Consider the following 27,049-nt stretch of genomic DNA (forward strand, 5'->3'; position numbering starts at 1 on the left):
CACTTCTTGCTCACAGGAAGAAAATGACCCAGTGTTTCACTTGGGTTGGGATAGCGCCAGTGGTTAATGGAATGCCCCACTCTCCTGAAGAATTTAATGGGAATATCCATTTGTCAGATTGCATGCTGTAATCTCCAGGAGCGGGGCCAGTGGAAACTAGCATTGAAACATAGTGTCCTCTCTACGGTACAGGTGAGGGGGAACATGTGGCAACTGGACTGAGCCAGTCAAAGGAGAGAACTGATGTTTTTGTTTTTTTTTTTTTATTTTGAGAAAGATAGGGATGTTTTTAAAATGTTACCCTGTGTGAAAAAAGTGCATTTATTTCATATACAGACAAATGTTGGTGTTTACATGGCACTGCTCAAAAGCCCTTACCACCTCCTGTGTACTGGAAGCCCTTCTATGGAGATCAGAAAGGCCACGATCTGCCGCAGAAATTTCTTGGTACTGGCTTTGAACTTGCAGACCCAAGGAACTGGAACATGCCACATAACTGTGTAACACTGTAGGGAGAATCTACAGAACTCTTCTTGTGAGTTATTGTCTTCCGTTCTTCTCTGCGGTGTAGGTAGAATTATAACCGCAGGTATAGGAATGTATCTTCCATTGCTAAGCTAAGCCAAATAGTGTCAGTTTAGACTCTCACATTTTTCTAGTCTTTCTTCACGCCACCTCTGGGTTAGGGGAGTACATGAAGTTGAGCGTCGCTGCATGAATTCAATCTAGGAATTTCTCTCTAGCATTGGAACTTGTAGCAGCGAACGTTTGAGGATTAAAGCCATTCATTATTATTTCATTTCTGCTCTTAGCAACCAGTTAATAAAGAATGTTAGACACAACGTAGCACCTGTAGGAATGGTCGGATATTAGCTTCGGTGCTTATGAAACTATGCATGTGTCATTTGGATCTATGCTGTGCTTCTCTGTTCTCGCTGGATTTCATAAAAATCTCTCCACTCCTTTCAAGGAAAATATGATTAACAAAAATTTATTGCATCTTTTAGTTTATAATTTTTCATCATTACAGAAATAATAGCAGTCTGTGCTTGAAAAGTTATAGGTAAAAATTTCTAGTTTGGCTACTGGCAAGCTCTCAGAGTGGTTACATTTTGTATCTTATATGATTCTGTTTCTCCACTTAAATTCAGAAACTAATAATATTCAGCCAGAAAGGCAAAGGTTACCGTTGGAGAGGGTGGCTTACAGACTTCTCCTTTAATAACTAGCCAAATGATCAAAATAATCCTTTCCTGCTTTTCTTCCATTGAGGAGAAGGAAACCTGTTTGTAACCACTGTATTCAAGAACCTCTCAAAAGGTCATCAGAGTCTTTTGAAAATCCGTGGGAGCTGGCTGTGGTAGTGCCATGGTCCTGTAATCTCAGCACCAGGGAAGAGGAGGCAGGAGGCTCAAGGGTTCAAGGTCAGTGTTGGCTACAGGAGACCTTTTTTCTATGACAGCCCACCCACCCAAGCAACAATGTGATATGATAACACGCTTATTACATAATACAAGGTAATAATCGGCTACTACCACTGTGATGATTTCTTTTGGTATGCTTCACGATAAATGAAGATAAAATCTCACCGGTACTTCTAGTAACAACCTCCGTTGGATGGAGTCCAAAACATACTCACAGTCACCCTAGCTGCATTGTGCGCTCCAGGGGTGTACATCCCAGCAAAGTTCCAGTGCCCTGTCCTTCACAGGGTGCCAGAGCTGGAGGGGAGACAAGACAGGCCCAGCTCTACAGCTTTGTTTGCTTTTGTGGAAACAGTTAGCACTTCAGAAACAGTCTATATTTGCTGTTCATCGATGATTTGGAAAAACAGTTTATTTGACCCAGAACTTAAAGGTGATTGTGAATATTTTAGGATCAGGGAAAGGGGCAATGGCATCTGGGTTTGTATTCTACCTCTACCTTAGACACCTTGTGTCACCTTATAACCCCCAAAACAATGAAATGAGACTAGCCAGAAACCTGCCCACCTCTACTGTTCTTTAGTTAAAAGACCCAGAAGGCAAAGCAGATCAGCCACTCCAGGAGATGCTGAAGCATCAGCTGCTGTGTGCATTTGCTAACACTGTGATAATGATGATGATGATGATGATGATGATGTGTGTGTGTGTGTGTGTGTGTGTGTGTGTGTGTGTGTGTGTGTGTGCCTAGCTGGAGTCTCATTTCCACTTGGATGTAAGGAGATGTTGGGTTTCTCTGCTTATTCTACCTAGCCTTCAGCTGATTTTTTCTAAGTTTTTTTTTTTTGTACAATAACAACTGGGAATAGATGCCACTAGATCTCTCTTTTCTTTCTTTCTTTCTTTTAAAAAAAAAGATGCTTGGTTTCAATACAGACTTGAACATCCAGGACCTTCTGATATTGAAGAAGTTGGGCTTATCATTGATTCCTACTGTGGTCTATGCTGTTCACCTTGGCCACAGCCAGCACTGAATTCTCTAGCTAGTTTAACTTGTTACTAGTGTGGGGAGAGAAAACTTCCTAGACTGTGTGCTCTGAGAATAGTAAGGGTTCACTGCTGGGCTCTTCTGGGCAAGGTCAGATGTGGAGGCAGGGAGTATCTCGTCTTCCCAATACCCAGCACTAGATGAGGAAAGTGAGACGACCAGTTCATGAGGGAGGATGTTACGGTGACAAAGCCAACCTGGAGTTTATATGTTGGATAGGAGTGATTTATCAGGAAGTTCAGATTTCCAGATTCACTCTGAGGGCATAAAAATGACGAGTGGTTTACTACATCTGCTCAGCTTCTTGCATCAAAACCATTTTGGTTAAATGTGGCTTGGGGCTTGCACAGGAATGGATTTCTTTCTGGTTCTCGCTATAAGGATAACCATTCAAAAAGCAGGAAACAGCAGAGGGGGAAGAAGCGAGAGTTAAGCAAGGATTCTTCTTCGCTCCTAACTTGTTGAGAAACTAAACTACATCTCACAAGCCCCCTTCCCAATGTTATACCTTCTTTTCGCAATATGTCGCAGGCAGAGGACTACTGATCATCCACTCAATAATTTTCACGAGCATGGCATGCAGAGGATTGAAGCAAATATTAAGGCAACTAGAGATAGTCGTCAGGATGCTGGATACTGGACCACTAGGTTGCTTCTAAGAGGGTCTGCTTACCTTTGCTCCTTCCAAAACTGTTTGGAGTCTGCAGAAGTAAGTGTTGTTTGTATTGGCTGGCCTGAACACAGAAGGAGCAGAGGAGGTGGCTTGAAGGCCCCGGCTTCACTTCACTTGACCTTTCTCTTGGTGTTCTTAATGAATTTTGATGGGCCAGATGCCAATGGAGGCTTCCAGCTGCTGACTTCCCCCACACGCTGGAGATCGTTTAAGTAGGGAAGAAGGTTAAAACGCCTCTTTTAGCTAGCAATCCGTACCAGGCACCTCAGCCACCCTCGTCCAACAACTGGTGCCTGTCTGGAGAGGTTTTATGTTGTCTTTCAGGAGAGCCGGAGAGCAGGGCTTCGCTAACATAAGAGCAAGTAGCAGAAGGCACCCTAAGAGTTCTCGCACCAAGATTTGGGTTTAGTACTTCCTCGCCTTCCTTTCAGCCTCCAAAGTGGATCCTACAAACGACCCAAAAGGAGACTGCCAAGGTGAACTGGGATAGACACAACTGAGTCTCATCAATGAATGCCCCTTGTATTATTCAACTGCTTTGGAATAGGGTGAGACCAGTCTTTCTTCCTCCTGTGCTTCAGGAAACATAGCGGGAAGCGCCCAGGTGTGACTGCACTGGGATGAGTTGAGTCAATCTGCGAGTCTGAGAGGGTCTTTTCTGGCTGGGTGGATGGATGCTGGGGGTGACGTCACCCAGCCCCCTCCCCTTCTTCTCTCTCTCTCTCTCTCTCTCTCTCTCTCTCTCTCTCTCTCTCTCTCTCTTTCTCGTGCTTGTGTGCGCGCACGCGCTCTGTGTGTGTGTGTGTGTGTGTGTGTGTGTGTGTGTGTGTGTGTGTGTGTGTGTGCACGCGCTCCTTTGCCCAGCTCTCCAGCCTGTCTCTCCTTGTTCAACCCGCTGAGCAAGCCCTCCCAGTGAGTCGGTGGTCCAGATTGAGGGTTAGCCAGCGGGCGCGGCGGGCCAGTTCTCTCCGCCCGGGACGCACCCACTCACAGTCAGGCGCACACACAATCTCCAAGCGCTGGGCACAGCGATCGTGGGACCTCCAGCAGTTATGAGGATTTTAGAAATCACCCAGACAAGGAAACAAAGAGAGAAGCCTAGAAAATTACTTTCCTGAGCTCCCTCATTTCATTTCTCTACCAAGCCACCTAGCCTGCGACTGTGGCCACCAGGTTCCCGCCAGGTTCAAGGTGTGGACCAGTCACCCTGCCCCGACCCGAGCTGTACAGCCCGGACCCCGCTCCCGTGCTGCGGGCCCCCTCTCGCCCGCTCCCCTCACCCCTGCGGGCCTTAGTGTCGGGTTATCTCACTCGCGCTTCACTTTTGGGGGAAAGAAGACAAGAACCGGAGGGAGGCGCTGAGGGGGGGGGCAGCCGAGTTGCTATTTGTGGCCAAAGAATCTGCTTTAAAAGCAGCAGCGGCAGCAGGAAGAAGGAAACAGGAGAGGCGGAGGGAGGAGGCGAGACGCGGCCGGACCCCCTAGCCGCGCGCGCGAGGAGGAGGAGGGCGCGGAGCAGCGCGGAGGAGCGGGAGGAGCGTGGAGCAGCGGGAGGAGCGGGAGCAGCGGCGAGCGGCTGGCGCCGGGGCCGAGGACGCGGCGCTGGCGAAGGGAGGCGGGGCGCTCGGCTGCGGGGCCGGGACTCCCGCGGACTCGCCACTTGCGGCTGCTGCGCGGGCTGGGCGGCGGCGGCAGCGGGACTGAGCGGCCGCCCGGAGGCGGCGCGGCCTCGGAGGGCTGGAGCGCGGTGCTGGTGGCGGCGCGGGCGGCGGCTGCCCCGAGCCGACGTGAGCAGGTAAGCAGTCCCGGTGTCCCGGTGTCGGAGCCCCGAGCCGGTCTAGCCCGGGAGTGCTGTGCGACCGGAGCCACTCCGCTCCGTAGCCGGCGCAGCCAGGGGTCTGTGACCTGCTCCAGGCGGCAGCGGCCCGTTCTGGAGGGCGATTTTGGCTTCTTTGCTCTGAACTGGTGCTGGAGAAGGAAAAATACGGAGAGACCCGAGGGTCCGCGGCTGCCCGCGGGAGGGGGATTGTTCGGACCGCTTTCCGTGGCCGGGTCGGAGCTCGAGTTGTGCTGCGGGAATCTGGTGTACTCACACAGACTCGTTCCGTGGGGAAGGAATCGCATAATTTAGTATGAAGAGTTGAAGTAGTAGGAAACAATTCAAAAAGAAAGCCACCAACCAAAGAGCCTTTGCTTTCCTACACGTTGGCTGTAGCTTTAACATAGACATGTTAAAAACAACAACAAAAACTTGCCCTGCTTCTTACTCCGCGGCGACGATTTTATTTTATTTTATTTTAAATCTTTAACAAGTGAAGTTAGGTTTTGCTCCGCCTAAATATTTTTTTTTACAGTTAAGTATGAGCTTAGTATTCTTTAATCGTGCGTTCTAAATAACGAATAGTAGTGCCATTCTTCAAAACCCGGACTATCACAATCCACTTGTGTTGTTTCCAGTTCGCTTCCCAGTGGTCTACTTGTCTAGCATCTCCTGTTGCCTGGGTTTCTTAGACCGGATGATATCCCCCAGCCTCATCTACAATCTGCACCTTAAATGCCCTGGAAGATTCCCGAGGGATCGCTGGCCCTGTGTTTGCTCTTAAATTGTTTATCGTTTTTCTCTTACGTCCTTCGTCCGATATGCAATGCTAGTGAACTGAGAGGCAGTGGCTCCTACATCTGAGCCTTTTAGTAACTAGTAACTGCTTAGGAGTTCACAGATTTGAGGTCGTAATTAGCTACAAATGCAGACTTTGGTGTATTTCTTTTTTGGCAGTCTGGAGCATACCTACGAAGACTTCCCTCACCCAGAGGTACTTCGGATGGTTTGGCTATTTCTCTGTTTCAGAGTGCAAACACACCAAGGTCTCAACTTAATGCAAATTCAGGACGATATACCCAAACTCAAAACATTCTGATTTAAATGAATCTTTAGGTGCAAGCACTGTTGATATTCACAGAAAAGCTTAGTAGGTATTACACTCCTTTGATCACATCTTCTCCCATATGCCCCTGATAGACATCATAGCAAAGAGGAAGTACATTTTCTCTCTTGTGTCCAAATACTTGAAACTCATCTCCTAAATGGACAATAAAATTTCCCCTACCTCCTGCCTCCCATAATTATGTACTGTACTGTCCTTTTCAATGGAACTAGCAATTCTGTGACAGATTTTTTAAATTCACCCTCATGTTATCAGCTATTATTGTACTTTCAAAGTGTGAAATTGACAAGCTGGTCAGTTTCGTGAATTCAGCTGTCAGATTGTGTCCAGTTAAAATTTGCTAAAAGCTGTAAATGCGCCTGCCTGGCATTTTCTTTTGTGAAGGAAAGACACAAGGGGATGGAGGATTAAAGGGTGTTATTAATTGTAAATATCTTAAAGTAGGTGCTGTTTTGTAGAAAACACATTGAGATTTCTATAACTGGAAAGTGTCATTTAGGTTTGTCTACGTGGCTTCAAATAATGAGCACGTACTATAAAACCCTTAGTAATGGAGATTGAATAGAAATAGGATTCCAATAGGGAAGGTGGCCCTCAGATGTATTTTAAGGCAGTTGGGTGAGATACTATTTTATAATGACGTGTCAACTTCTATTGTGGCGGTTATATGGCAAAAATTCTTGGCCCGTGAAGTTGGACAATTAATTTAAGTAATGAAATGCACATATATACATATATATGGATGTGGGTGTGTAGGTAATTATAGATGCAAAACTGCTTAAAATAATGTATGCCATGACTTGGCATGCTTTTTAAGATAGACACTCATTTAAAACCAAAATACCCCAAAGTCTAAAACTAAAAATTGGATTCCCCTCAAGTGCTGCTATTTGCTAAGCCACTAGGGGCCTGTATAACTGTTCTTATATTCAGGAGACACCCTGCTATAGCTTACACAAACCCTTCCTAGAGAGACATTGAAGAAAAAAATCAAGTAGGCCCTTCAATAAGTTTTTTTTTTCTTTTTTTCCTTTTTGAAAACACCAACCCATGTTCTGAGGTTAGCTGTGAACGCTAATTGATATTTTAAGAATTTATTTTAGTTATTCTCTGGCTTTATAATGGTGTTGTATGACACTATGGTGGTATGACACCAGGGTGATTATTTTTTATACAGTCTGAAACAAAAATGACTTCTGCACATTCTTATATGATGCCTGTTTCTTAGTGAAGGGTAAAACTACATAAGAAGAAACATACATAGCTTTTCCTAATTGATCTGATAAGGATATGGTTTGTATAATGAAGGGTTAGGAGAAAAATGAGTTACATTCCAGGAAACATCCACACAGCTTGATGGTGGGGTGAGATTGGTTTTGTAAGTGCTGTGTAAGTTTGTGTAGACGGAGATTCTGAAGCTCTGAGTGGACTCCTGACAGCACTTGAGGGACCTGGACTAAGGATGTGTTAGACTTTTTTTTTTTTTTTTTTTTAGTGTCAGTTTCGCAAATTTGAAATCGATCAGCTGTGCCAATCCTGATGACGTTAGGCAGTAAGGCCAGGTCTACTTACACCGATCTTTTGTTGATTTTCAGTTTTTCAAACTGACATGCGTGATTCTTTGTAGAACGCGCTGTAAATAAATATATATACTGGATTCCTTTAGACCTAGTTGATCTATCATGCCACCGAACAATTCTGTATTCCAAAGGATTCCATGAGTAAATGAGGAATTACTAACACTGTCTTATATGAAAAATGTCTCCCTAAGGAAGAAGGATTCTTCAAGGTCTTATTTTTTTTATCTCTAATTTAGTGTGTAGTTGTGGGTAATTTAGAGGTGTGACTAGTTCTGACTGGAGAGCATTAGACGGACTAAACGCTTTTTATCTTTAACAGCTATAAAAGTGGCCCTTGATGTTAGTATCCAAAAGTTTTTGTTTTTTTTTATTTTTTGGAAAGAACTTTCTTTACCTTTGATGTACAATACTTAACAAGGTGGCCACAAAACAGATTTGCAGTTGCCAATACAAATATTTAAGGTATCTAATATAAAGATAATAATACTTAGTTTCCTAAAGGATCCAATGAACGTTTGATGTGCTGTGTTTTTGTGAAATGACAGTCACTTTTAACTGAGAAGGTCAGTGTGAGGAAGTGAGATTGTGCTAAACCAGGCTTACTGGGAATCTCTTGATGCCTCATGGATTTATTTAACTTTTCCGTGGTTAATCCTTGTACTGTAGTCTCCTGGAGAAAGTCGCTAAGGAAAGCTGTGTAATTGTTGTGGCACAAAGGTAATTTGCAGCCTCCAGCAACATCAGTGCTTTAAAAACCGTCTGCTTGATATTAGCACTGATTTGCAAAGAAAGACCAAAGAGAGACGGTATTCTCTGCAGACGATGAGACTGAGGATCCCTGTGTAATGCTACTTCAGCTGAAGCAGTCTGCTAATGTGGAAGGAGATTGCTTAGACAGTATCTGCTAGTGACTTTCGATGAGCAGGCGTCATTTGCCTAAGTGTCTATGGTTTTATAACACAGTGACATTTCTACCAAAGGACGATTTCTTTGGGATTTTCTCTCTGGATAATCTCATTTGCTACTAATCAGGAGCTAGTAATGCTTGCTGAAACGTCATACTTGGCTTGACTCTGTGTCAACACCAAAACTGTACAAATTTTCCTTCTTTTTTTATAAAATGGTAAAGTGTATTTTAGTTCTTCACAGTTAAGTTCCCAGGAAGGACAGCTAAAAGGATACATGACTTGCATTTACTGATTGCTCATCTCATAAAATTATAGCATCCAGGGTAAAAGTTGAAAATTTTCTGTGTGTTCTAAGTCTTGGCAAGGTCAAAGAGCAATGTTCGTATGCTGTGGAGTTTCTGACCTAATGTAAGTGAAATAATAATGCCATGATAAAACCGTGAGATCGGAGCCCAGTGAGGCAGCGTTCTTACCAGGCATGCACCACGAAATTACCTTGTTTCTCATTTCGCAAATTACCCATACTTTTTGAAATCAGCAGCTGGCTGATTTAATTTCCCTCAGTTAATATTTTATTAATAAAATACCTTTAAGACTTGGACTTGGCTTTAAAGCAACTTAAGATTCTATTCGTTCATATTGCAACAGTTCTCAAAGCAACTCAGGAGAAAAAATGGGCCAAGATAATGCCTGTCGTGCCCTTCCTCTTAAGATAATTCAGTAGCCGATATTTATTAGTTTCTATTTGATGCTCATGTATTTAATGAGTCTATATCAATATTCTGTTAAATGAAAGCCTTTCCATGGCTCTTTAACCATGCTCTTCTTCTGTTCCCTAAATCAAATTTCTGTATGTTAAAGGCAATAGAATGACAAAAAAGGTGACAATTTGGAAAGCAAAGGCAGCTTATTCTGTGTGCACGGGGCAGGTCATGGGCGCAGGCAGGCAGACAGTAATGGACCAACCACTTCACTGTGCTTCTCTCCCCACCTGTGGCGATCAAGCCCTGCTTTGCTCTACAAATGGCTGTGTGTGGATGCGGCAGGCCCTTGCCAGGGCTTCAGCACTAACAACACAGCATTAAGAGCTGAGTCCCATGGCTGAGCCCCACCAGAGTCTGGCTTTGTCTTGGTGCCTTGTGCTCACTGAACAGAGAACGCTACCTCACTTTCTTGGAGCTTTGACCTTCAGCTAACAATGCCAGGAGCATCTCAGCCTTCCCTATGGCTGTTTACTGGCTGGCTATAGCTTTTGTAAATCTGTCAGTGTCTTGAGATTAATTGAATTTATGAAATCCTCATTGTCTTTATACAATAATAACAGCAACAACAACAACAACAACAAAAACCCATCCTTTGGGCAAATGTAGCAGTAGCTAACTAAATTGAGGTTGATGGATTGATTGTATTTGTTAAAAGTGTTTCTTGACCCTGTTTTGAGATTTGTGGAAATTGTATTTTAAAATGTGTAATAATCAACTGTAATCCTTGGGTACCAAAGGACGAGAAACTCCTATGGAATGTCATTCCCCTCTCATTTTTTTCTCTTTTTCCAGTGAAGAGATGGTAGTGATAGCTTGGCTCTAAGGAAAGCCTCAGGTTCTAAGGACTCGCACTTTCTGCTGGGGAGGGAGGCAGCATTTCATAGTCTTAGCTCCACCATCTCTAAGGTGGAGAGAATAACCATCCATGTGGGACCCTCCAGCTAACAGTGTAAGAAGAATTGTCTTATTTTTCAGTTTTTTTTAAAGTCCTCAATGTGGTAGCTATGAAATAAACATGCTTCATGGTAGGTGTGTGTTTTATGGGAAATGCCTCTCTGGATCATCGCCTCTTTCCTCTAAATTGTGCTGCTTGATTTAAAACGCCGATCTGTCGGATGTAGGTGTCTGTATATCCTTCCTTCCTCCTCTGCATTCTCCTGTGTATTTCTTGTCACCATGGCAGTTCCTAGAACAATCTTTTTTGCTCGGTGTGTTCATTGCAGTCTGTGCATATTAGCATGCCTCAGTACACCGCTATCTCAGGAAGTGTTCAAAGGGAAAGCTAGAGATGACTTTGCCTAGAATGTACAGGGAGCATCTCCTTTAAAAGTCAAGAATGAATTAATAGATTCCCAAGGATAGCTGTTGATGTGGAACTGCAGTGTGGGAAAGAAATGCTTAGAAACGCAGTTAATTAAAATACTAAACCAAAATAAGCGCCTTCAGAAAAGTGCATTGCATCTTAGAAAGCTCCGCAGTCCTTGCCCAGTGCAGCTGTCTTTTCCTGAAAGATCCGGTTTCAAGACGAGTGATGGATGGTGGGTGCCTGTAGCCAGTTGTGGGGTTTGCTCTGAGGTCAAATGTGTTGATGGGAGGTACGAATTTACTTACTGCCTTCTGTCTCTCCTTAAGACCCACCGGTACAGTTTCACAGGCACAAATGAGACTAGCCACATCAAATGCTGATCCAGTGTCCTATTATAGGTCAAAAAAACATGTGTTTTCAGTATTTAAAATAAGGTTGTTCTCCATCCTTCCCAGTGTTCTCCCCAACAAAAGAAACAAATTGAGTGACAGTATTCGTTCTTTTGTCCATGAGTAGATACTCAACTCCATGGGAAACATATTCCATCCCCTTGTAGTAAGTAGTATTTAGTTGAAATGTTATTAAAGATTTTAAAGGGGGAAAACCATTACTAATTCAGATTTCTTTAGATACGTGCTTTTATACTTTAATCTTTCTCATGATTATTTGACTAGCAGAGAATAATCATCTAAAAATATCTTAAATATTCCTAGTCTGCTTACTGCACATGTAATCATTACTATTTATTTATTTATTTATTTACATGATTTTTGTCGTTCACTAAAAGAATAAAATGTTGGAAACACCTTCTATTGGAGGCTCTTGTGGATGGGTGCTTGCCTGTGCCCATTCCTGTGATGTGTAGGCCTCTTACCTTCCATTTCTATTAAAAAGTCTTTGAATGCTGAGTAATCTACACCTTACTCAGACCCCGCCCACATGCCCTATCTAGTTAGCATAGAACCAGCAGTTTCTGCATACATCACCCTGAAGTGGGTTTCCTAGCCTCTGTCTGATAAATTTCTAACAGCTTGATAGATCCTTGTAAATAAAAGGTTTTCCTGCATTCCCAGCTCTGTTTGTAAACCTGAGTAATGTCTCCCCTACATATTTGTTGCCCGTTTCCCCCGCACCATCCATCATCGGATTTAACCCTCTGGAAGGAACCTTGGCGTCATCCTTTACACTTCCTTCTTTCATTCTTGCTCCTATCCAATTTTGTAGCTCTATTCCTGGAATTTCTTCATTGTATGTCTTCCTTTCCCTTTCTGACTTTACCATGTGCTTGGATGCTCAGCAATCCGTAAATAGCTTTTCATGTTGTCTTAGTATTTTATCCGGTCTTTTCTGAAACTCAGTTTTCCTGTCTACACAATCAAGTGCTAACTACCCTCACAATAGGCACAGTCCTTTGGAACCTGGCTGCAATTTGCTCGTCCTGCATGCTCCATGCTCTCTCACCCAGGCCCCGATGTGATTCGGGTTTTTTTTTTTTTTTTTTTTTTGGTTGCGGGGGGCAGGAGTGGATTCTGAGCTATCCTGGAGGAGTCTCTGCTGTGGGACTCTCTGGTTCTCTAATACAATTCCAAGAAACCTTGTCTGTTGTACCAATTTGTGACCATGGACGTCTTCCTAAGTATTGCCTAGTCATCTAATGCCCAACTCATGTACTATAGTCTTTTATTGGCATTGAATTGATTGGAGGAGATTTGAATTGAATTTCACTGTAACCCTAAATGTGAAGAATAACTAGATCCCTACAGGGTCCCATATCTGATATCCTGCATAGCAGATATTTACATTGTCATAATAGTTGCAAAATTACAGTTATGAAGTATCAATGAAACAATTTTATGGTTTTAAAACCACAACGTGACGGACTATATTAAAGGGTGGCAGCATCAGGGATTTTGAGAATCACTGCCTTAAAGTGTTGCACGGCTTGAACCATTGTAAAGATAAACCTATGGTGATAGGCTGTGGAAATAGGAGATAGAATTTAGTGGCAGAGCCCTCAACTAACATATATGAATGCCCTAGGTTGGATCCCTAGAGACTCAAAAACAGAAAGATACAAAACCCCAGGCCCCTGAGATAGGAAAAATTCAGCATTCCTTTTTGGGGAAAATGTCCTTTAGCACTGTTGATATTGCTGGTATAATGAGAGGGATCAGCACCCAGGAGTCATGCTAGTGAAAGGGGCTACAGTGTACTTAGCAGTTGCTGTAGTGCAAGGCATTCTGCTTGCTTCCTTCCCTTCAGTATTATGTTTAACTTTTAAATTGATACTATGTATATCAAATACTAAGTAGGTATTTCCACGTTGTAGTTTGATAGAGAGAGAAACTGATTAGGAGAGGGCTCAGGGCTGACTACATAGATGTAATAAGCGCAGATTCGAGAGCCAGGATTTGATTTTAAGAACTAGGCAGTGTGAGCACCAAAACTCTATCTACTTTACACTTAAGCCCCTGCTTCTTGTATACAAAAAAAGAAGAAGAAAGAAAATATATGTTAAAATGCATGTCTTACACCTAGCAGACCAGTTCAGTCAGTGACAATTCTGCTTCTTTGGCACAAATTCAGGAAGAATAAGCATATGTAGATTCTGTGTGCCATTTCTGAAGATCCTCTTCCTGACTCTAGGAGAAACACTTTTCCACAGGGGTTTGGTCAGTTGACCTTCGACTCCTGTTGCTCTCCAGGTCTGACACGTCCTGCTTCCAGGGCAGTGATGAGCTGCTGAACTCTGGGCTTGGTTCTGAGCACGGGTAGGTGAAGGATCTGCTCCAACAATGATTTAAGAGTAATAAAACCTGGCACTTTTCATACCAGCCACTAGGAATCAAAAGCATTTTTATAAAGAGAAATATAAATCAAGCGGGACTCTCCGAAGAGCAGCCTCCCATCAAAGGAGTGGAGTTCTGCCAAGGGAGTGATGCAGAGGTGCTCCCTTCGCTGGTAGCCCGCCCGCCACATGTTCGTCTGGGAAACTTTGGTCCAGTAGAATAGCTTCGAAAATATTTGATTTTACCGGTCTCAAGATAATTTTATTATCAATAACAAATGGCCAAGTTGATTATTTTTTCTCCATTTAGGCTTTTTGTTAAAATAGGAGTTTATTTGGTAATATCTTTTTGAGGGTGGAATAAATGTTTCAGAGAACTGTTTTTGGCTAATTATGGTTTTCCTAAACAATAAAATTCAGGCCGTTATATTTGTTTGATGATTTGGAAAATTATTTGTTTCTTTGATAGCAGAGCACCCTGAAGTTTTAAATCAGACATGGTACATAAAGTCACATGGAGAATGCTTTTTTCTTTTATGAGTGTTTTTGTGTCTTAACATTTAAGACCTTTGGGTACAAGATTCCGAAATTCTCCCATACAAACACTAGCCTACTTAGTCACACACTTTTCCACAGATTAACGTGTTAACCATAACCTCCAGGAAGTGTAGGGCAAAACTGCCTTCTTTGTGCTGAGAAAGAAGAAATCATCCTTTCTTTTGCTTCTTAATAAATGTCTTTAAATAAAAATACTTACAAATTGAGAATACCAAATTTAATAAATATTGTTTGCATATGCAGGTGCTATTTTTGTGCAACAGTGGCCTAAGTATATTTGAATCTGACTTTGAATTTTAGATTCAACTTGAATTTGATGTATTTTCCCACAGATTAATTTAAGATTTTAGGAAAACCTTAATTTAAAATTTGATTTTAAAGTTCATAGTTTGGAATATTTTCTTGCGAATTATCTCTGTTTATCTTGGTGGTACTTGCATGAGTATTTGCCTCCTTTATCTGTGTTGCTCCAGCACACTTGGACGGCAGCGTCCTTCTTTGTGACTTTGCATCGATGTGGTTGCTCTTCTGCATTGTAACCAACTTGGTTTTTAACAGACTCTGAGTATATGCTTCTACTGATCAGCAGAAAGTACCACCTTATGTGGGTGACATGTACTGAGACTCGTCCACAGTTATTTAGGGCCTTTGTTGTTGTTTGAGATAAGGTCTCATGTACCCCAGACTGGGCTCTCACTTGCTGTCTCATTGAGGATGACTTTGACCTCTTCTTGATCCCCCTGCCTGTACCTCCTGAGTGCTGGGATTACAGGCAAGTGTCAGTACACTTAGTTTTGGTAACTAATAAGTGATAGTTAAAATAATACTCATAACAAAAATTTTAAAAATACTGCTTGCGCTCCTGATTTTCCAGCAACTGTTGGCTAAGCTGATTTGGATTAAGCTAGAACATACTTGAATTTGGATCCTATTGCTTTGATTATTAACCTGAATTCTTGGGCCTTTCAAATGCTTTTTTTCTTGCCCCCTTACCATCTACATTTATTTCTCCTTTCTCTTTACCCACCTCAATGGGCACATATTATAGCTTTGTCAAAGTCTTTGCAGCTCCCAATGTCCCTTTGGGACTGCTCTATAATATTGAACATTCTCTATTCCCACTTGAATGCGCTCTCGTTTTCCACTAGACACAGAAAAGTCAGAGATGAATTAGTTCATGGTCCACATCTTACATCTTCAGGGTCTACAGTTTATGAGCATATTGTTGGTTCCTTTTAAGTACTAATTGATTTTGTTTGAAAAGGTTCCACTTACCTAGTCGGTTACTAAACCACAACAAAGGCAAATTTGAGTAGACTGTGTGTATGCACTCATATGCCACTAGACAAGACAAATCTGCCTTTACATCTGGCTGTGGTAAGAATTCCCAGATGCACTTAATTCTGACACATGGTCATTATTGAACCAAAAGCCATCGCTTGGCATGATTATAGCTCTTATTTGTTTTCATTTTAAGGGGCTTCATCCAGGCTGCCAAATGTACAACAGGTGCCTTGGTTTTATACTTGCCAATCTGTTGTTATTCAAATGACCGCCATAACAGAGACTAATGGCATCTAATAAAATGATCTCAGTTCTGGCAAGCCACGCTCAGACGAGCAAGGGCAGTAGGAACTGCATATGCCTCACACATAGGCCCCTTGTTTGTGCTGAACTGTGGACATTTTCTCAAGCCCAGTGTTACTTGAACACATAAGATTGGATTTCTGGCATCCATTCTTGTTTGAGAGGGGTTCTTTGGGTGGTATGGGGATTGGGACACGCTTGATGCTTCAGCTTACTAGTGAATGGCCATGTTACACTAGTAAGGCACAACCAGACAGTCTGTTCATGCCAAACAGCTCACTTGTAAGATTGCTTGTTGTTAGAAATTTGCCATAATGATGTCATAAGGCTGTGGGAAGACTCAACTGTTACCAGAGACAGCCAGCTTGCAAATAGGAGGTAATGACTACATGTTATCATCAAATGATGTGTGCGATTTTGGTTTTATACATTGTAGAACATTGGTAACAAATCAAAAGTTATGGCAGATAGCAATAGCTTTTGACAACTGGCCAGGCAGACATTTCAGAAGTATGAGTGATGGCATAGATTGGAAATCGGTTTCACAGGGACACAAGGGTGCATTAGCATGGTATAGATTTCAGAGATCTCATTTAATTCTTGAACTCACATGCGCTCCTATTGTGAGCTCATTCTTTAAAACATTGCTCACTGCATAGTGTAAGATGCTGGGGGGTGGCGATGAGGGCAGCACTGCCAACTGCAATTTGCACTGACAGATGTCAGAGATCTGGAATTTCACAAAATTTGAGCTACACCATCCTCACTTCCAGTTGGAGAGCTCTGCGCTGTCAGCTGGGACATGCGTTTCACTAAATAGCCGTCATGACGGATCCTAAAGGAAGGGATGGCGTGCTGCATGGATATCGGCCCTTCATTTCTACTTGTTCCACAGTTAACTGAGCGCATGTGATCTCCTGTGACCCAGCATGCAGCATAGTTCTTAGGTTAGGACTTGCCTATTATTGGACCATCGTTCTGTATTATTTATTCCCATCCTACTTGAAAAAGGATTTGTGGCAGCTATTAAATCATATGCTTCATTATCCTTAATAAATTACCTTGGTAGAATAGACATGACTTATTGTGCAGATGGTTAGTTTCTATGAGAAATGTTTAAAATATGCATCATCTTGGACCCATTTTGAATTCTATTTTAAGTCATGATGTTTGTAACATGATAGGGCCCTTTAAGAAGTATATGAATATACATGATAGTTAGTGATTATTGTTCATATTTTTTAAAATGAAGAATGAAAAGTGACTTAAAACTCTCAATCACAGGAACATTAAAGTAATATGCATCTTATAACAGTTGGATATTGAAAAATGAATGACTTTCAACCTTTTAAGAAGTATAGCACTTAAAAATAATGTTGTTGTGACTGACACTGTTTAACTCAGTTGTAATAAGATTTGCTACCTTCGTTGATTGGATAAAGCTTTCAAATTCTTCATTAGAAGAAAAGGCACATACAATGTAGTAGGACTTTTTAAGACGTAAAGCTCTTGTTCTTGGCCATTAACTTTGAGAAAAACAATGAAGCAAGCAGAGGTTTGTTTCCATCCACACATGGTGTTTCTTATGGGACGGATCCTAAGCATGTCCCTCCCCTTTGGAATATTTATATGCTAGAGTGAAGTATCACACATGGTTCCATGTGTTTAGGAAGGACTTGGGGCCCCTGGGGCAGCATCTTGGCTTTTTTGTCTTGATGAGGGTCATTTCTCAGATACTAAGTGGGAACATTTCTGTACATTATAAACAGAACATTAAACCAAATTTCATTAAGCTTTGTGAAGGAAACTAAGATGCCAAAATTTTAGGAACCCCCAGTTGACCCCTTGGAGCCCACGACCAATCCTCTGCCTGCTGACACAGTTGCTGTCATTGTGACAATCATAGAGCCCGGACCCACGCGCTGACGCCTTGGGAGGGATCAGCCAGCGTCTAGCATCTTCTCATCAGTACTCATGGGAAGCAATAGCAGACAGATCTTCTTGTTCCTAATTATCTAATTTAAGAAGCCAAGTTTCTTTATTACTTAATTAAATTTAAATGTAATTAAGAGCTCAATTGTGCTAGCTACATTTCAAGTGGCCAAAACCCACACAGTGCTAGTGACCACATAGAGCCGTGTTGATGTAGAGGTATCTGTTGTTGCCTGAAGCTCTACTGGACAACACTGGTCCACTTCCCTTCTGAAACACCATCTCATCTTTTCAAGGCTATAGTGCAATGAAGTGAAGGGCTGCCATTGATGTGCTAAGGGTACCCAGTGATCTTATTAGCCAAGAATGTACCAGCCAGATGGGAGTAAAAGAGAGTATGGTTCTGAAAAACACATTTATTCTCAGGAAAGTGAGTTTGATAGCAGATTCTGTGCTTTTTGTCTAATGAGTACAAGTCCTCAGATTTTGTACCAGTTTAATGTTGAGAAATAAGACTTCCGCGGAGAATCCATACGGAAACAGATTGAGCACTGCCAGTGTCACGGCTCAGATTCCAGGGCAGCCTCTCTGCTGCTTTGCAGGTGATCTTTGCCTGTAACTAGAAGGCTGGGATTAAGGAAAGGTAGTGGAGTGGAAACAGGAGGCTCGGCATGGCGGTCTTGTAGTTCAACACTTATCGGGAAGCTGTGTGAGAGAGGGGCTGCCTCTACTGGAACAGCGGCAGACCGAGCTGTCCGACACAAACTGGACAGGCCTGCTATCTTCAGTTTCACCTGCAGAGATGAGCAGCTGTATCAGGGGGTGGTGGAGCTGGGTGAGAGGGAGGTATACAATCCGCCCCGCCCCCAGCCTCCTGCTTGGCAGCTTTCCTGATGCCCCTTTGCTTTATTATAGTGCTTTTAAATTTGGTCAGCATTCAAGCCGATCCAGTGTCACGTGTAATTAATGCTGACAAGCACATATCAGAACAACCTGTTCGAAATTGCTGAAAGGAGTCTGGGGGCAGATAAGTGACTTCCAGGCTCCACCCCTGACAATCTGTTGAAAATGAGAGGCAGGGAGAGAGAGGGAGAGAGACAGGGCTAGACCCATCTCTTAACCCTTCCTTCTCCACCCGAAATTCCCCAGGCAAGGGTTTAAAGGATCAGTTTGAGATTTGTGCAGAGCCATCGAATACAAGAGCTGAGAAGAGGAAGATGAGCTACATGGCTTAATGTAGCGCAGCTCAGTCTTTCTTTTAGCCACAGAACCCAGGCTAATCCTTCCATGTGCCTTTCTCATTGCCTTCTCCTTGTAAGCTTCTGTGGATCTCCAGAGAGTGCCATAGGTTTGGGGATTTGCTTGGGCTTACATTTTGCAGGCAGAATTTTTTCTCATTATTACTATTGTTAATCAAGAAGCTATTTTGTTTTAGATGTTGTTTAGAAGGCATATTTATGATGTACTCATTGAGGATAACGTATTTACAATTCACTTCTCAGACTTTGTAGGCATATACCCAACCATTTTTATAACTAGGATAAGCAGAAATAGTTTTTTAAGAGGCTAAGGTTTTGATGCTGATCCATGACAGACATAATCAATTGGTATGTTTAGCGGTGCTTATAATTTAAAAAAATGCAAAAACTTTTTTTGAGATAGCCTTTTAAAAAATTATAAAGTTATTTATTTATCATGCTGTATCTATGTTTGTGTACCACAGTGTGTATGCGGAGGTCAGAACTGTGGAATTAGTTTTCTTCTTACACCTTTACATGGGTCCAGGGATTGAAGTCATTTCTCTAGGCTTGGGTGGCCAACTGAGCCTAGGACAAAGAATGCTCGTGTCTCAAGGCTAAGGGTGAATACATGTGCATGTGTGCAGGTGTGTGTGTGCGGGGATACAATAATCTTCTGCTGTCTATAAACAGTTGATTTGATCTCTATACACATTTAATTTAAGACAAAAATATTTCGTTTACAGCAAATGTGTTTATTTATTCGCCTAAAGGATTCCTGCCTGGGTGAACGGTATCTGATGAGGTTTTGTTGTGTTAAAGTAGGAGGTCTGCTTTCCACCAGTTAATCCACTAGATCTGGGAGCATTCACCTCTTACATACTCTCATTTCTCAAGTCTTGGCTTTTTATTACGTAGCATCTTTCTTAGTAATTGGAATGAAATCAGACTTCTTCCTATAATTACAGATCTAAATCTTTATGGTTGCAAGAATATTATGAGCTATATAAAACAGCAACACATTCTCACCCCAGAAAGATTTAATAGGCCGTCTCCTCATCTCCATCACAGTGTAGCAATTGCTTATGATCATCCAGGTCATGGTGAAGAGCTTGAACTCAATGTCATGTGAAGGATGCTAGGACTTTCCGTTATAGCCACCCAGCAGTTCTACAGGGCCCTGCTCTTTCTTCTGCCGTTTCCTGTGGTGCAGAAAGGGCAGCCTGGATCAAGTGATGGACTGCTCTTCTGGCTTTGCCCACACAGTGTTGCTAAGTTCATTATAAGGGCAGCACATCCTTTCCCGCTTTATCAGAATTTCAGTATTAAAGGTTGTGCCTGGTTATTTTTCAGAGAGACATGGTTTATGCCTCACTGTTGTATTTGTGTGTATGTGTGGTGGATGCTGGAAACTGAACCCAAGTCTTACACATGCTGGATGACCACTGAGTCACCCAGCCATATTCCCAGCTCATGTCAGAATATTAAGGTGCTGTCGCTATAGACTTAGTAAATAGATTACTGAGCCTTAACTTTGATTCTCATTCTGAGTCACTAGAAACAGACATACTGAATACCCCACTTGAGTGTATTTACTGAGTAGCAAACATAAGGAAAGATGGGACTACTGTACAGTGGTTTGAAAGAGAGAGGCAGCCCAGGAAACTCTGCAGGTGAACTCTTACAATTAGTGACAAAACCAGGACTATTATCACCTTTCTTTTCTGGACTTGTTTTTTTTAAAGCCATAATTGTGATTGAACCTTACTTAGAAAATACAGAACTGCAAAAAAAATGTCCCTTATAATATTTTCACCTGAAAACAACCCACCGTTCTGACCCAGCCTGAATGCCTAGTCCTTTATACTTCATAGTGAGTTAGCTGTTTGGTACTATCAGTTACTATCTAGAACGAATACTTTCCTTTTGTGTACCGTCTTCTTCCTCATTACCACCTATTCAGCGGCTGGCCGGTATGTTACCGAATGTGATGTGTCGATTTCCCTATTGATCATTGTCTCCTCTGGCCCAGCACATATTCCTGTGTCTGTTGCTATTACAAATACAAAGCTTTGCTCATGGAAATAGCGTTTTTCTCGCTCTCTATCTCTCACTACTTGGATTATATCTCTGCTTGTGCTTTCCTTTTTTGAGACAGTTCCTTATGTAGCCCAGGCTGTCCTCAAACCTGAGTTCCTGGGTGGTGGGATTAGACGTGTGTGCACCTTACTTGGCTTGCACTGTTTCTCTAAAACTACGTTATAGTTGTGACTTCTAGAGGCACAAAGATTTGCATGTTTTGTATCCTTTGAAACAAATTGCCAACCTGTGATCCAGAGGAAGCATGTGATGGCCTTGCTCCTGGAGAAGACTAAAGGCATTGGCTTGTTTTCTCTTCAGTTGAAAAACCACATCTAGTTTTGTCCACTTTTGCTCTATTGCACATTGTGAAGTTTTGGTTGTGACATCAGAAGCACGGATTGCTGAAGTGTAAAGCTTTTGGGGGGGGAATATGGACAAATGGACAAGGACATACAATACATGAGTAGGCTTTGTTAAACCTGATATCAGTGACTCTATTTTGAATGTCCATCTTCTTCATAGCAAATTATCTGATTTCTCTGGGTGCCCAGAGAGTACATATCTTGAAGCCTGCTCAAACATGTATGTGCTTGTCAGTAGTGATGGCGTGTTCTCAGGTCACTACCATGTTGATGAAAGAATAGAGCAGCTTGTCCTCTTAATATGCTTAATATGCTTGCAGAAACCCTTCTATTAGTTCCAAGTTGAAATGTGAAACATCTTATTTTTTTTGACATGGATTTTTTTTTTATTTACTAAAGTGCTATTTTCTCCCTTAGTCTTTGCAAGTAATTATTTTTATTATGTAGATTGTCTATTTTCTTCCTAGGCTGTTTCATGTATTAGTTCTTGCTCTTTATATATACAGCATACTAACCCTGTCATGTTTATACCATATGTAACTTAAGTCTGTTTATTGGCCTTCCTTTAATGATTTTTAAAGTTTTTATTAAATTTATTTTTATGTATGCTGGTGCATATATTTTTGTGCACCATGTGTGTGCAGTGCCAACAGAGGACAGAAGAAGCTGTCAGATCCCCTCGGACTGTAATTAAAGACAGTTAGGAGCTGCCATGTGGGTGCTGGGAATTAAATCTGGATCCTCTGGAAGAGCAACCTGTGCTCTTAATCCCTAAATGATCACCTCTCCAGCCTGTTTAGTGATTTTTTTAACATGTAGAATTTTTATTTGTAATATTTTATGACTCTCACTGTTGACAGTTTCCCTCCTGTCATTCCTTTGCATTTAGAGTCAGAATGCCCTTTTCCTAAGAATTTTCTCTGAATATTTTGGTATTGTGTTCCTCTCATTCTTGTTTCACGTATCATTCTTCATAAAGGCGGTTCTCAATTTATTTGGTGGTGAAATATCTGAAAATGTTAAATAATTTATAGTTGAAACCCATCATAAAATCACAAATACTATTTTTCCAGAAGAAAATCAGACTAAAACATTATACACTCACAACTAAGAATCCTATTCACACAGTAAATATAATAATATATAATAATACTTCCAAACTAACTGACCTCCTATTAAGTAAGGTCTTTCCTGGTTGCGTTTTTGTTTCTATGGTTTGTTTGTGTGGAGACAGGGTCTCACTATGCAGTCCTGGGTTCCCTGGAATTCTTTGTGTAAACGAGTCTGGTCTTGAATTCACAGAGATTCCCTAACCCCTACCTCATTTGTGCTGGAATTAAAGTGTCTTCATGCAGAGCTATTTTTGTTTTTAAAATGTAGCTTTAATTCTTTTTATACAAAACGGTATAAAGCTTAGTGAAATGCCTGCGAAGGACTGAATGAGAAGAAGGTGCTAGTTGAAGAATTGAAATACTTTGCGACATTGAAAAATTCTCATGTCAGGGTGGAGGGGAGAGACACATGGTTGTGTGGCCCATGGTGGCCCTGAGCTGTACTCCTTCTGTTGGCTTCTTCCAGTCTCTGAGGTTATAGGGCTGTTCCGAACTTCCTGACCTTCTTTGAAAATCTCATTTAATAATTTACAATATGTTGTTGTATTGTAAGGTAAGGCTCTAATTGGAGGTACAATAATTAGTCTTAAACAATGCCCTGAACATTTATTCCTTTCCCAGTTATGTGCTAAATTCCTTAAAAACAAAGTCTACTTGGAAGGCATACCCTCTCTCTACCTCACGTCTTCTATTACAGAGTTCTCTGTTCTAATTCTTCCTGCTCATTCTGTCACATAACTTACACTGGTCTTTGTGTTTGGGGTAAGAAATGGCATTTTAGGTTTCTGTTTAATATCATGGAATTTACTCTGGTTCTGAGAATGAGTATATTATACAAAAATATTTATATAAATTTTATAATGATGAAACATCTCCTTTATTTTGCAACTTCAAAATGAAAGAAGAAACAAGCTGTTCTTTATAGAAAGTTTTTTTATCAAAGAATGTCGATTCCTCATTAATTCAGTTTTCTTAGTTTCAGAATATTCTCTCAATTTATGTTTTAGTTGGAAGATAAACATTTGATGTGTATTTGCTTTAATTTTTGTACTGTTTTTTAATCCCCTCTTTTCAGTATTTGCTTTTATTAATGTTTCTAATTTAAGTCAATTTTTTTTAGAGAACTCTATATCAAAATGAACATTGATATTAATGCGAGTATTTTTTTTAAGGATAAATTTTGACTCTGTACTTGGTATACAACTGGTTACTTAGTGGGTATTATAAAGAAGAAACTTTCAGGGAGAGAGTTGTTTTCCAGTAATTAGCCAAGGATCCTGGTATTTTAGACGTGTGCCAGCGGCTCTCTTTCTTTGTGAAATAGAGCGTAGTTTTCAGTGTACTCTGTCCATGTTCCACTAAATGACCCAAACACTCAAGTTCTGCATTCTGAACAGTAGTTATGCCTGAATTAATTTATACATTTCAAGGTCACTAACTATGATTATGTTGTATTTTCATCAGTCTCACCATCTCTTAATCTGAATAGGACATGTAGTAGTATATAAAACTGAAATTTATGAAAATGGAATTAGAAAATATTGCTTTTAAATTTATTTCTGCTGAAACTAAAATGTTACTTCTGTGTCCCAGACATGGAGAAGAATATTTTGTTTGGTCCTAAACATTGATGCAGAGAAAGTGTATAACAGCACACAGCACAAGTCATCAGACACAGGAAACGGTGTGTGAAGGCATGGGGCCGTGCAATGGAACTGCATCATTTCTGAGTTAGTGACGTGGTTCAGGCAGGGCTTTGAGCAGGGGCCGGGGAAGGAGGGCCCAGGAAGGCCTCCAGTGTGCAGCTTTTATTCTTCCACTGTTTTGAAAAGCAAATTTTCTTTCCAATTTTGTTTTTAGAGCATATCATTCTTGACCTAGCGCTTCCTCTGTGTGCATGCTACTCTGGGATCATAACTGCCTCTGCCCTCTGAGCTCCCTACAGATGGTGCCATAAACCCTGGTGATATCTAACCAAGCAGGAAAAAAAAAAAAAGAAGAAGGTCATTGAGTTCTTCTGCTCACCCCATGACCTGGTCTGTTTTGTTGACACTTACGTTGAAACTCTCAGATACAGTTGAATACAAGCCCCCACCACTGCCTTTCATAGGTACTGACTTTAACCCAGGATGCTAACACAGCCTGAGAATTCAGTATCGGCTTCCCAAGTCATACAGTTGGATTTCTTAATTCAGCCATACTGCTTTCGTTGCTTCAAATTAAGCCCATGTGGTTAGGTACTGCTAAGCTATCTACACAAACCTCTCTTGTATCCCCTTTCTTTTTGCACCCAAGTTTTATATTAGAAAGTTTGTTTGTTTATTTTTGCTTTTTTTTTTGTTTTTTGTTAAGAGCAATAATTTATCTTGTGCTAAGCCAGAGGGAGATCACAGTGGTATGTTAGAAATCACTGCGTGTCCTGTCTCTTTGCCTAGCTTTCTGAATGGATCAAGGTTTGAATCCCTGCTGTGTGACCTCTTAGATAAGAGCTATTATTTGTTTTTTTCATTGAAGAAAAATGTGTGTGTGTGAAGAGATGTCTAGTGAGGGTTAGGGTGGTGGCATGTGTTGTCTGTGTTTGTGCTCGTGGTAGTTTTGGTGATGATGATTTGGGTAGTGTGTGGGCTATGTGAGTGCAATGGTGGTAGACTTTTGTCACCCCAGTCTCGGTGAGGCAGAAGTGGAGAGTCCCTTGGGATCACTAGTCAGCCAACCTTTCTGATACGTGAGTGCCTGGCTGATGAGAGACTGTCTCAAACCACTCCGGTAGACAACACTTGAGGAATGAATGACACTGGAGAGTGTACCCTTGTTCACACATGCATATGCACGCATGTGCATGAGTACCTGCATCCCTGGGAGCATAGACACTTGCATGTGCAGACCCATACATACAGATGCACACACACGAAGCCTATCGAATGAATCCTTAATTTTCATACATACAGTTTCAAGGCGTAACCATTTAATTTACTGTACTCATATTTTGTAAGCTCATCTAAAATCCACTCTATGCAAGTTTCCTTGTTTTGAATGTATGAAAGTCAAATTGATGTGTTTCTTTCTTATGACCAAGTGATGGGAAGTCATCTTGTGCAATTCCATGCTATTAAGGTCTATAATGGAGGTACAAATAGAAGTAATCTAACAAGAGAAAAAATTCATTATGCCATTCCCAAGATTTTCTTGGGAAAATCAAAACTCACCCACTACTGTATAACTTTTGACTAGTGTGTGCAAACTGTTAGAGACTTAGTGCACACTGACAGGCCCAGCCCTTGAAAAGCCACTACAGGAGGATTAGCAAGAGTTTGAAACTAGCCTGGGCTATAGAGTTGGAATGTGATGCTAGCCTGAGCTACCTAGTAAAACTCTGTCTCATCAAAACTTCAAAGAAAAAAATGAAAACAACAAATAGTCCCAAGTTTGTTTAAAACCATTAGGTGAATTTGTTTTTGAAATGGAAGATAGAAATATTTAAAATATACATATTTACTGTTGACATCATTTTTAGTCTATTCCATATTAGTAATGGTGCTTCTTACTAACATAGCATTCTGCAGATCAAAGTATTTTCCCATCATGTCTTTAACTCCATTTCTCAAACGTTTAGGAACTGGAGGCCATGGGATACTGCAATACCAGGTTTATACTTCAGCCAGGCCTTCTGTCCAGTCCTGTAGAACAGAGCTACATACTTTCAGTGTTGTCCTTCAGATTCTGTTCCATTTTATCTTGCTGGTATGTCTGTTGACTTGGCCTGTGAATGAACCAGCTGCACTGCCCCTATTTTTAACATCTCTAGGTCCCATGGAGAAGATGGTAACTCAGTTATATTATGTGCACAAGATGAAAAAGAAATGAAGAAAAAAAAAAGAAAATGTCTTCTATGTCATGGAGTTCTGTAGACAATGAATGATGAATATTGACTTAATTTGCCCCGTGTTACTCTTAACCACACTCTGACCAAAAGCATTATGGGGAAGAAAGGGTTTATTTCAGTAAATTTCCAGGTTACAGTGCATCACTGACAGGACTCATGTTATGTCAGGACTCAGAATTGAAGCAAACCATGGTGGGATGAACAAGGAAAGTTTCTTACTGTCTTCCTCTTGGCTCAATGACTAGTTCATGCTCTTAAGATGACTTTTTTACGTATCCCAGACACACCTGCTTATCCCTGTGCTCTCCCACACCTAAAACCAATCTAGACATGTCAGTCTGGTGGAGGCAAGTCTTCAATGGAGCTGCCTTCTTCCCAGTTGATTCTAGGTTGCATCAAGTGAACAGTAAAAAAAAAAAAAAAAAAAACTAACCAGAACAGCTATTAAATTTATGAGAGTATTAGCATGAAGTAAAAGCTTATATTAATTTTCATTTCATGTGTTGTTTTCTGTTTTGATGTAATGTGCATCATTACTCACTTTATGGAAAATGAAACCCATCAGAAAGAGGGTTCAGAAAGGAGGAAAAGGAAGGAGAAATATGGGGAAGAAGTAGATAATAGAGCTAGACAAAGAGAGAGAGAGAGAGAGAGAGAGAGAGAGAGAGAGAGAGAGAGAGAGAGGGAGATGATAAAGATAAAATGAGCATACACCGTTTCAGAGAGACACCGGATATCTAGACTCCTCTGGAGATGATGTTTTACACTTGAAAGACTTCATATTTAAAGTAGTCTATTTTGGGAAGCCTTGTGATCATGCAGTGTGACATAAACTTAAGCAACGTCATGTGTTAACAAGATAC

General features: G+C 41.3%; 1 protein-coding gene across 20 annotated transcripts in view; it reads left to right on the plus strand.

Moving 5' to 3' along the window:
• Nucleotides 1-27,049, plus strand: part of Ptprd (protein tyrosine phosphatase receptor type D) — a 1,378,451-nt gene that overhangs the window by 904,528 nt on the left and 446,874 nt on the right. Inside the window, exon 1 of one of the 20 annotated variants that reach the window (XM_085686141.2) lies at nucleotides 4,810-4,936. The exons of the other annotated variants lie outside the window; for them this stretch is intronic. The gene's annotated coding sequence lies outside the window, so the exon portion shown is untranslated. Of the gene's footprint in view, nucleotides 1-4,809; nucleotides 4,937-27,049 lie in introns of those variants that run through there. 20 annotated transcript variants of the gene reach the window in all.

This window comes from Myodes glareolus, chromosome 3, assembly GCF_982192425.1.
Source record: "Myodes glareolus chromosome 3, mMyoGla1.1, whole genome shotgun sequence".
In the NCBI taxonomy this organism is placed as follows: Eukaryota; Metazoa; Chordata; class Mammalia; order Rodentia; family Cricetidae; genus Myodes; species Myodes glareolus.